Source organism: Ascaphus truei, unplaced genomic scaffold (assembly GCF_040206685.1).
Source record: "Ascaphus truei isolate aAscTru1 unplaced genomic scaffold, aAscTru1.hap1 HAP1_SCAFFOLD_1565, whole genome shotgun sequence".
Classification (NCBI taxonomy): Eukaryota; Metazoa; Chordata; class Amphibia; order Anura; family Ascaphidae; genus Ascaphus; species Ascaphus truei.
This window is the reverse complement of record NW_027454455.1, coordinates 15,075-25,061: the sequence shown is the minus strand read 5'-3', so window position 1 is coordinate 25,061 and position 9,987 is coordinate 15,075. Positions and strand designations below refer to the sequence as shown.

General features: G+C 43.2%; 2 long non-coding RNA genes across 2 annotated transcripts; both read right to left on the bottom strand.

Annotated features, from left to right (window-relative positions):
* Positions 1 to 373: 373 nt before the first annotated feature.
* On the bottom strand, positions 374 to 4,443 carry LOC142476317 (uncharacterized). Its single transcript, XR_012791530.1, has 3 exons — positions 4,315 to 4,443; positions 2,962 to 3,072; positions 374 to 572 (listed from the first exon to the last, which is right to left on the bottom strand). It is a non-coding gene; the product is annotated as an uncharacterized LOC142476317 (long non-coding RNA).
* A 2,064-nt stretch (positions 4,444 to 6,507) lies between these two features.
* Positions 6,508 to 8,454, bottom strand: LOC142476316 (uncharacterized). Its single transcript, XR_012791529.1, has 3 exons — positions 8,363 to 8,454; positions 7,860 to 8,265; positions 6,508 to 6,688 (listed from the first exon to the last, which is right to left on the bottom strand). It is a non-coding gene; the product is annotated as an uncharacterized LOC142476316 (long non-coding RNA).
* Positions 8,455 to 9,987: the final 1,533 nt, after the last annotated feature.

Genomic DNA, 9,987 nt, shown 5'->3' with positions numbered 1-9,987 from the left:
AAGGAGTAACTTCAACATTACTTGGCTTTGTTCTCCACATTGAAGCTTTCCTCCTCTTTAAATCACTAATACTGATGCCATGTGTAACCTGTACTGAGAGTTATATAATCTACTGGCCTAGATGAAACCATATGATGCAAACAGGATCCATCCCACTCCAGATTCATAGAATTGAACCACCTCAACCTTTCATAACAATCACATAGAACTGCAGCTGTGCGCTACTGCACATGTTCTTGTTATGAATGGTAGTAGATGTGGTCCTTGGGTCTTTACTTCATACTGTAGCCACACTCTACTCATGATGTATTGAATCAACGAAAACTTGCATGGTTCAGATCACAGGAAGGGGTAGAGTAGAGATGAAAATATTCAATGTGAAACCCGTAGCAGCCGGATTGTGTGGAGTCAATAAAACGACAAATACTAAATGGTAAATGAGAAATATACACATTGCTTATCTGTCTCTGTGTAGTAATTTTCCTTCTCTTCAACTGTCCTTCAAATTTTCTCTTTTGCAAGAAAAGGAACACATGGCTTCAATATTCACTTCTGTTCTGCAGTCATCCCTCCTGAAATAAAAGTTAAGCATTGCATTGTTATTATGATAATACATACAATAAACCTTGCTCCAAACCATTTGATGCAAAGCAAATCCACCTCCCACCCACAGCTGTGCTCCTTCTAGAGCATGCATGTCAAACTCCAGTCCTCGAGGGTCCCAAACAGGCCAGGTTTTCAGTAGGGATATCCTGAAAACCTGGCCTGTTTGCTGCCCTCGAGGACTGGAGTTTGACATCCTTGTTCTTGAGCTTCTACCACGCAAGTCATCCATGTGAGTGACACTGTACTGCAGTCCTGGTCTGCACACAATCTACTGAATCAATGACATCACACTGTAAAGGCAATCTACAAGATGTATTAGTTGTCCACACTTCCGAAATGTTACTTTTATGTCCAAATCACTTATTCCCATGACCTGATATTTGTATTTGTTATTTATAGGATTGTCACAAAGAGTTGATGAGGTCACCAAATGATAGTATGTAGAGAGAAAGAGAGATCTCAGAACAGAGCCCTGATGTATACCCACAGACAGATCAATAGAAGACGAAGACATGTTAGCAACAGAGATGGAGAATGTGTGACAGGAAAGTTATGATGAAAACCAGGATAGAACTGTGTTACGGATACCAAGAGAGAGTTTAGAATATGAAGGAGGAGAGTGATTGAGAGCATCAAACGCAGCAGATAGATCAAGTAGGATTAGTAGGGAAAAGTGACCTTGGGAATTTGCTTTAAGCACAGTCTGTAGAACGAGCTGTACGAAAGGCAGGTTGTAAAGGATCCAGGAGGGAATGTGATTTAAGAATGTTGACATTCTAGCAATTAGGAGACAAACAGCAGGAGGGATACAGGGCGGTAGTTAGTAAGGCACATAGGGTGTAGGTTGTTTCTGAGAAAAGGGTGACCACTACAGGCTTAAAGTAAGAGGGTAAAGAGCCAGAGAATAGGGAGGAATTGAAGATGTGGGTGAGAGTGGGGACTAAGAGATGCAGTAAGGTGTGAGGGGATACGATCTAGAGGGCATGTGGTAGAGGGAGAAGAGAAGATGATTAGCTTCCAGCTCTGTAAGAGAAGAAAAGGAGTCAAATGCAGAAGGAGAATTAGGTAGAAGGAGAGAAGGGGGAAGGGACAGAAGGAATCTCCTTGTGGGTGGCATCCACCTTGCCTCTGAAGTAGTCAAATGCTTGAGGAGAAGTGAAGGAAGGATGGCAAGTGTGAGAAGAAGGTTAGTGGAGGGAGTCAAATACAGGGGAAAAAAGACAGCGTAAATTAAATTTGTGTGTTGATGAATATGGAAAAAAAGTAGTGTGGTTTGGCCCCAGAGAGCAGCTTTATACAGGACTGGAGACATTTTTACTGTAGAAAAATCAAACATCAAGTGTGAGATTTCCTTCATAGGCATTAAGAACAGCGAGTGGAAGTGTGATGAACATGTTTGGGAATTTAGCCAAGGGTGTGGTTTAGAGGGACGAGTGTGTCAGAGCTTGAAGGGGCATATAGAGGATAGCATTGTAAGAGTTAATAAGATTGTCAGTTTAAGCAGAAAGAGAGAGAGAGAGCAGAGAGGTTAGAGTAGATGTCAGAGGAGAGTTTAATTAAGCAGAGGAAAATCAGTGGGACAGGTAAGATGGGGTGAGGGGAATGACTGATTGTGAATGATGAGAGCAGAAGAGGTCATGTACAACTAGACCCTTGTTAGTAAGAGTGGACATTCCAGAGGGCACAGGAGAAGGGAAGAGAAAAGTAAGGAAAGGAATGTGGATTACATTAGATAGGTTAACACTCTTAGCAGGGAGGCAGAGGCAGGGAGGCCCGATGTGTATATGAGCAGGTTCAAGATTATAAGAGATATCCCACACATCAGCAAACATAGAAGGAGACACAGAGATAGGTGTAGAGAGAGACAGAGATAGCTCTATGTAGAGAGAGAGGGACGTAGAGAGAATGAGACAGATAGGCGCAGAGAGAGGGGGCGCAGAGAGAGGAGGCGCCAAAAGAGGGGGCGCAGAGAGAGGGGGCACAGAGAATAGGATATTAAAGAGTGCTTTTCATTGAGCAGTGCAGAAATAGCTGCAATAGAGGTCTGTACAAATGGTGCAGTGTGTAGACACATGCAAAGGTAGGGGAAGGAAAGAGAACATGTGGATAAAAGCAGGAGTGTGGAAGTTAGAGAAATTAGAAAAGTTTAACAGAGGAGTGAGGAAACAGCAAGCAGAGAGAACAAGAGAGAGGTTACATTGGGATGACGTTCTGTGGTAGAGAGAAAATGCTAGGAGAGAGCTTTCAAATATTAGAGGACATGACTTGAGGGAGCAAATGTATAAATCAAAACCTGAGGGGGAGGTATAGCACGAAAGCTTGCACAGCAGATTATAGTCTTAAAGTTGCGTGTACCTGTCAGGGCATTCAAGAAGGTAAATTCTCACAAGTGCAGAGTTCATGATGAAATGCTGAATCCAGTTCCCCTCCAATTTAATTTTAATATAACTTATCCATTCTTCATTACTGCAAAAAGCAAACAAAACAAAACCACATTGCATTACTATTTTCAAAATGGATTGAATGGCATATTCAACAGTGACTGTGTGATGCCAATATTCCCCACTCACTCGTAGTGAAGCACTTATTGTACTAGTGTTGAAAGTAGGCCGGTAGAGTCAGGTACGCAGTACTGATAAAACAATAAGTGCGCGTCGTAAGTACCAGCTCCGCAACAGTGCGGGCATCACATTAGTGACGTGGATGAACATATATGGATAAGCCCATATTAAGGCATCACGTGACCAGAGCCGTCACTGACTGGGTATACGTAAAGACGCAGGGAGATGCAAGGAAAGGGAGGGAGAGAGACAGGGAGAAGATGGGAAACGGAGGGAGGCACGGATGGAGAGAGGGAGTTCTTCCGAGCTTCTGCTGGCCTCTCTCTTTCACTGGTGCATGCCGGGAGCTGGTCCCAACATCCACAAAGTGTGTGTGTATTATTGGTTGTATTTTATGGGGGTAGGAGGGTAGTGTGTATATTGTGTGTGTGGGAGTATTATATTGTGTGTAGAGGTGCAGAGGAGAGTACTAGATTGTGTATCTTGTGTAAGGGTGTTGTGTATATTGTGTTTGGAGCTATAATATTATTGGAGAGATTAGTATTGAGGAGGTATTATAGTGTGTATTGTGGGGAGTATTAGTGTGTGTATTGTTTGTGGGTGACAGATGCTGGGGTATGCAGCAATCCCTGCACTGAGGTCCGAGGCGGCTCTGCATCGCTCGCACGCACTGTGGATGACCAAGCATGTGCCCATGATAATCATGGCCTTAGAGGGATGAGTGTGTCAGAGCCTAGAAGGGGCATATAAATATATAATGGAGGAGGGAGGAGGGAGGAGGAGGGAGGAGGAGGAGATGATAGCATTGTAAAAGTTAACAAGATAGTTAGTTTAAGCAGAAAGTGAGGAGAGGTTAGAGATAAGGGTAGATGTCAGAGGAGAGAGTTCAATTAAGCTGAGGTATCTAGTAGGACAGGGGTGAGGGGAATGAGAAGTGGTGGATGATGAGAGCAGAAGAGGTCATGTACAAATAGACCTTGTTAGTCAGAGAGCAGACATTCCAGAGGGCACGTGAGAAGTGAAGAGTAAAGTGAGACATGGAATGTGGATTACATTAGATGGGTTAATACGCTTAGCAGGGAGGTGGAGAGAGAGAGGCAAGAGGCAGAGAGTGGTGTAGGGGTTGAGGAAGAGATGTTGCATGTACCTTATCAGAACATTAAAGAACATCAATTCACACTGGTGCAGAGTTGATGATGATTCCAGTTCACCTCCAATTCAATTTTAACAGAACTTTTTCATTCTTCATTACTGCAAAAAAAAAAAAGTATAAAACATTGCATTACTATTTTCAAAATGGATTGAATTCCCCCAACAATAACTATGTGTTACCAATATATCCCTCTCAGTCCCACTGCAGCACATACTGTACCAGTGTGAAAGTAGGAAGGTACACAGTAACGGTAAAACAATACGTGCCGGTACTATGCACCATATGAATTATAAGGGGATGTAAATCTCCCAGTCTCTCTCCATATCCGCAACAGAGTGGGCTCCGGTCAGTGGCATGGATGCCCATGTATGGATATGCTCATATTTGGGCATCCCATGTCACTGACCGGAGCCGGCTCTGAGTATAGGGATATATGCGGAGACGCAGAGGTGCAAGGAAATGGGAGGAGGCACGGTGAGAAACAGGGAGAGACCACAGGAAGATAGAGGGCAACAACTTCCACAAGGTACATGTATGTGTATAATTGTTTGTATTTTGTGCAGAGGGGGTAATTTCAGATAAAATACAATTCTCCACCCTCTACGAAATAATTCCACTTTGTTCAGTAAGCCAGAAAGTCTTGGTCCCATGGGGACTGAATTTTAATGCAAATAAGGTCCTTAATACACAAGTAAAGAATATAGTTACTTATTCTCTACTGTAAAAAGTGCCACATTGCCCACTATTTGGGTCCTGTGCCCAGATTGTGACCATGCATGGCAGAGGTGAGATTCCACCAACACCAATTTGCTACACTCTCCAAGAGAGATAATTGTGGTCAGAGGTGGAACTAGGGGAGGGGGTGAGCAGGGTCACTGCCCAGGGAGTAACCTGACAGGGGGCACGGAAATCTCATTTAGTGCATATGGTGCGGCACTGCATTGATTGACCGGTCAATCTGCACTGCTGCCTGTCACAGTGACATCATGATCGGGCACTGTGATCAGCTATAGCACTGACCCAGGTGAGATAGTTCAGCACTTTACAAGGAGGGAACAGATGTTGTGGGTGACAGATGCTGGGGGTAGGCCAAGACTGTTGGCCAGAGTAACGTGGAGACTTACTGCACTCTGCATGCCCATCCTCTCCCTGACATCAGGGGAAGGAAGTGGCCCTGGGGTGTGTGTAGGTATGCCAGATGTCAGTGTATGCATAAGTAAGTATGTCTGTGTAGTGGGAGGTGTAGGGGCGTTAAGCTGGAGGACTTAAAACAGGCACACATCTCACTTCGCTGCGGACAATTTCCCTTTGCATAAGATTCTTGTGATTATGTCAATGATGATCAATAACTGCATCATAACACAGCCGCTCTATACAGAAGATGTACTTGCTATCAATGGTCATGGAGGTAATACGTCACACAATGTACAGATATAGCAAGGATTATTTCTTCCTCTGGTGCATTATGGCATTATGATGGGAAATGTTGTGAGATTCTGCATTATCAGCATCACTGAATCTTTTGGAAATTAAGTGATATTCTATGTTTTAATGCAATATTATGGGTGATCAGCCGGTAAAATAATAATAGCTTGCTGTATCTGTAGCCATGCTCTACCCATGATGTGCTGAATCAATGACTGCAGAGAGATTCAGAGTGGTAAACATGACTGGAACGCATTTCTAAATAATGGGCAGCAAAGCAGTGCAGAATAGGAGGTGAAAGTATTTAAAATGGAAGACCCTTAGCAGCTGTGTGGGGAGTAGACAGTACAGACTGACCAAGTAAATGGTAAAAGGAGTAACTTCAACATTACTTGGCTTTGTACTCCACATTGAAGCTTTCCTCCTCTTTACATCACTAATACTGATGCCATGTGTAACCTGTACTGAGAGTTATATAATCTACTGGCCTAGATGAAACCATGTGATGCAAACAGGATCCATCCCACTCCAGATTCATAGAATTGAACCACCTCAACCTTTCATAACAATCACATAGAACTGCAGCTGTGCGCTACTGCACATGTTCTTGTTATGAATGGTAGTAGATGTGGTCCTTGGGTCTTTACTTCATACTGTAGCCACACTCTACTCATGATGTATTGAATCAATGAAAACTTGCATGGTTCAGATCACAGGAAGGGGTAGAGTAGAGATGAAAATGTTCAATGTGAAACCCGTAGCAGCTGGATTGTGTGGAGTCAATAAAACGACAAATACTAAATGGTAAATGAGAAATATACACATTGCTTATCTGTCTCTGTGTAGTAATTTTCATTCTGTTCAACTGTCCTTCAAATTTTCTCTTTTGCAAGAAAAGGAACACATGGCTTCAATATTCACTTCTGTTCTGCAGTCATCCCTCCTGAAATAAAAGTTAAGCATTGCATTGTTATTATGATAATACATACAATAAACCTTGCTCCAAACCATTTGATGCAAAGCAAATCCACCTCCCACCCACAGCTGTGCTCCGTCTAGAGCATGCATGTCAAACTCCAGTCCTCGAGGGTCCCAAACAGGCCAGGTTTTCAGTAGGGATATCCTGAAAACCTGGCCTGTTTGCTGCCCTCGAGGACTGGAGTTTGACATCCTTGTTCTTGAGCTTCTACCACGCAAGTCATCCATGTGAGTGACACTGTACTGCAGTCCTGGTCTGCACACAATCTACTGAATCAATGACATCACACTGTAAAGGCAATCTACAAGATGTATTAGTTGTCCACACTTCCGAAATGTTACTTTTATGTCCAAATCACTTATTCCCATGACCTGATATTTGTATTTGTTATTTATAGGATTTTCACATGTATTACTACTGTGAAATGCTATATACATTAATAGTGCTATATAAATAAATACATACACATTTATATATAATAATAATAACAGCATGTTCTTTTAAAGCGCTGCTAGTTTTACGTAGCGCTATACAGAGACATTTTGCAGACACAAGTCCCTGCCCCATAGAGCTTACAATCTATGACATTGGTGCCTGAGGCACAGAGGATATGAAGTGACTTGCCCAAGGTCACACACACACAAATATATATACATATATACACACACACACACACACACACACACACATATATATGAAAACTAACACAGAAAAAAAGAATCCCCTGAATAGCACTCTAACATACACAAATTGTATCAATAAAGGTTTATTAATCACATACACATAAATGGTTAAAATGAGGAGCAGTGGTGACCTACAAAGCTGTTATAAACTGAACCTTAAGGTGTGGGGAAAAATGCTACACTGCAGTAATAAGTCAAAGTGTGTAAATAAAGTGTAGAGGCAAGAAATATATGGAAATGAGAACACTCAGACCGGCCGGTCAAGTACTACCTAAGTTGAAGCCCCCTGTGTGAAGTGCTTGTATGAAACTAGTGTATAACTAACAAGCAAGGAAATGAATAAGTTAATTATATAAGTTAGTAATATGATCCAAGCCTATAGATATGAAACACACAGATGAGCAAAAAATTGGCAGATATAACTAACAAGCCAAAATAGGTAGCAAAAGTACTTAGACCAGTCCTGAGTGTACAGCAAAGTGTCCAGCAGAGTGATAGCAGAGTGATAGCAAATATCCACAGCTTAACTGCTCGTAGGTTCAGGGAGAGTGAGCACTGCACATGCTCCCAGGGTTGCTTGGAGCACAGACTGTAAGATTCAATAGAGAGAAGGAGAAACAGCTGAGATCACCACCACATCCTAGATGAGACAGACAAGTCCTGACATGCATGTTTCACCACTTGCTTGTCCGGGGGCTTAACATATAGACAGTTGATAGATGTATTTGAAGTTGCATATTCTGTGCCGTGGATTAATCAGTATACTGAAAGCAACTGAAGATGGTACAGTAGCTGTGATAGGTTGGCCTCATAGCTCCTCCTTCAATGGAGGAATCGTCTCACAGAGCACTTAAATCTCTAAATGCCCAAAGAAAAAAATAAGCATGCAGTACTTAAAGTGAAAGTAAAATGAGAAATGAAATAAAATAAACACACACATTGAAAAATCACTCACCCGACTGAGAGCGCCTTCTACAGAGCGCTGTACCACTGCTCAGCTAGCAGCTAAAACTGTCTCATTTTCCCACCATTGAAGTTTACACATGTCCACGCCCCACTCTAACAAGACGCTGTGTACGGAAGCTCGCAGGAGACAAACTAGTGAGAGAAGGTGTAGCTGCTAGCCACACTCCACGAGGTGCATTGTGGGAAATGTAGTTCTTTGCCTGCTAGCTTCTCTGACTGGTTACTGATCAGGTGATGTCACTAGGGGCGGGATTAGTGTGTTGCAATGTAACGGCCCGGCTGTATGATTGTCACAGAAGGGGGGAGCCTGAGAATGTCACGGATTTAATTACACATGTAATGATGTAATAACACAGCCATGAACTAAGTCAGTATACATATGGTCATGTGATATTTATAATGCATTTATTAACATTATTGTGTGGATTTGGGCTGAATTAAACTTGTATGGGATTGTCACTTTAATATCACAGTACCACTACTGTTTTAACACTTATAATGACCTCCTGATTACAGATTATTAGGGACAGACTTAAAAAGGCCTGTGTAAATATTTATTATAGAGTGGCCTCTTTACTTTATAATATCAGGGAGTATCAGACAGGCCTGTGTTTATTTTTAATATACATTAGGGTGACCTGACTCCAGATTATTGGCCTTTCCCTCTGACAAATGCATATTTTCCTATACTGTGTTAATTTTGTTAGAACAAAATAAATATTCATGCGCTAAATGACAGTACCAGTGTGAGTCCCAATAAGAAGTAGTGAGGTAAAAAACCATGGTACCAGCAACATATGTAACTGATGGGGAGGGTGCTAAAATATATGGAGTGTGGCGTCCTGATTGCTAAATGAGGTGTATTATATCATAAGTGCATATAACAATATCCCTCATAGCAATCTATTAAGAACCAACAAGAACTAGGTAGCACAATAATCAGTGCTGCAGTTATAGCCTAATAATAAGTATATATATATATATATATATATATATATACTGCTGCGGCCAAGTTTATTCGAGCATTTGCCCGTTCTTGGCCGCAGCAGTAGCCTGGCGCGCGCCCGAGAGTGACGGGCGCGCGCCGAAGCAGCGGAAGAGCGCCCTCCGATCGGGGCGCTCTCCCTACCGCTGCCGGGTCCGCCGGGTCCCCCGGAACCCCCTGCCGCTGTCCCGCGATCGCGGGACACCAGGGCTCCCTCAGGGAGCCCCTGGACGCGCGTGCAGGGGGCGCACGCTCCCGAAGACGCGTGACCGCGCGTCTATGACACGCGGCACGCCGAGGGGCGGCCACTAGCAAGCCGGGAAATCTCCCGGCTTGCGGTACCGGCCACACTCGAATAAAGTGTGTCGGTACTATATATATATAATATATATATGTAACCCATATTCCCCCACCCAATCGCAGATAGGGTGCATGTGAGGGGAGCTATATGTATTACCAGTGTGGTGCTTTACCTGTGAGGCTCACAGGAGGCCTGAGCCTCCGCCAATGAGAGCCTGGGGTGTATCCTCCTGAACAATACTATATGGTGCAGCGCCTCCACCTGTGATGGCTCCAAGCAGAGCGGGAGTTGTTCCTCACAGGACAATAATATAATATCACGCACACAG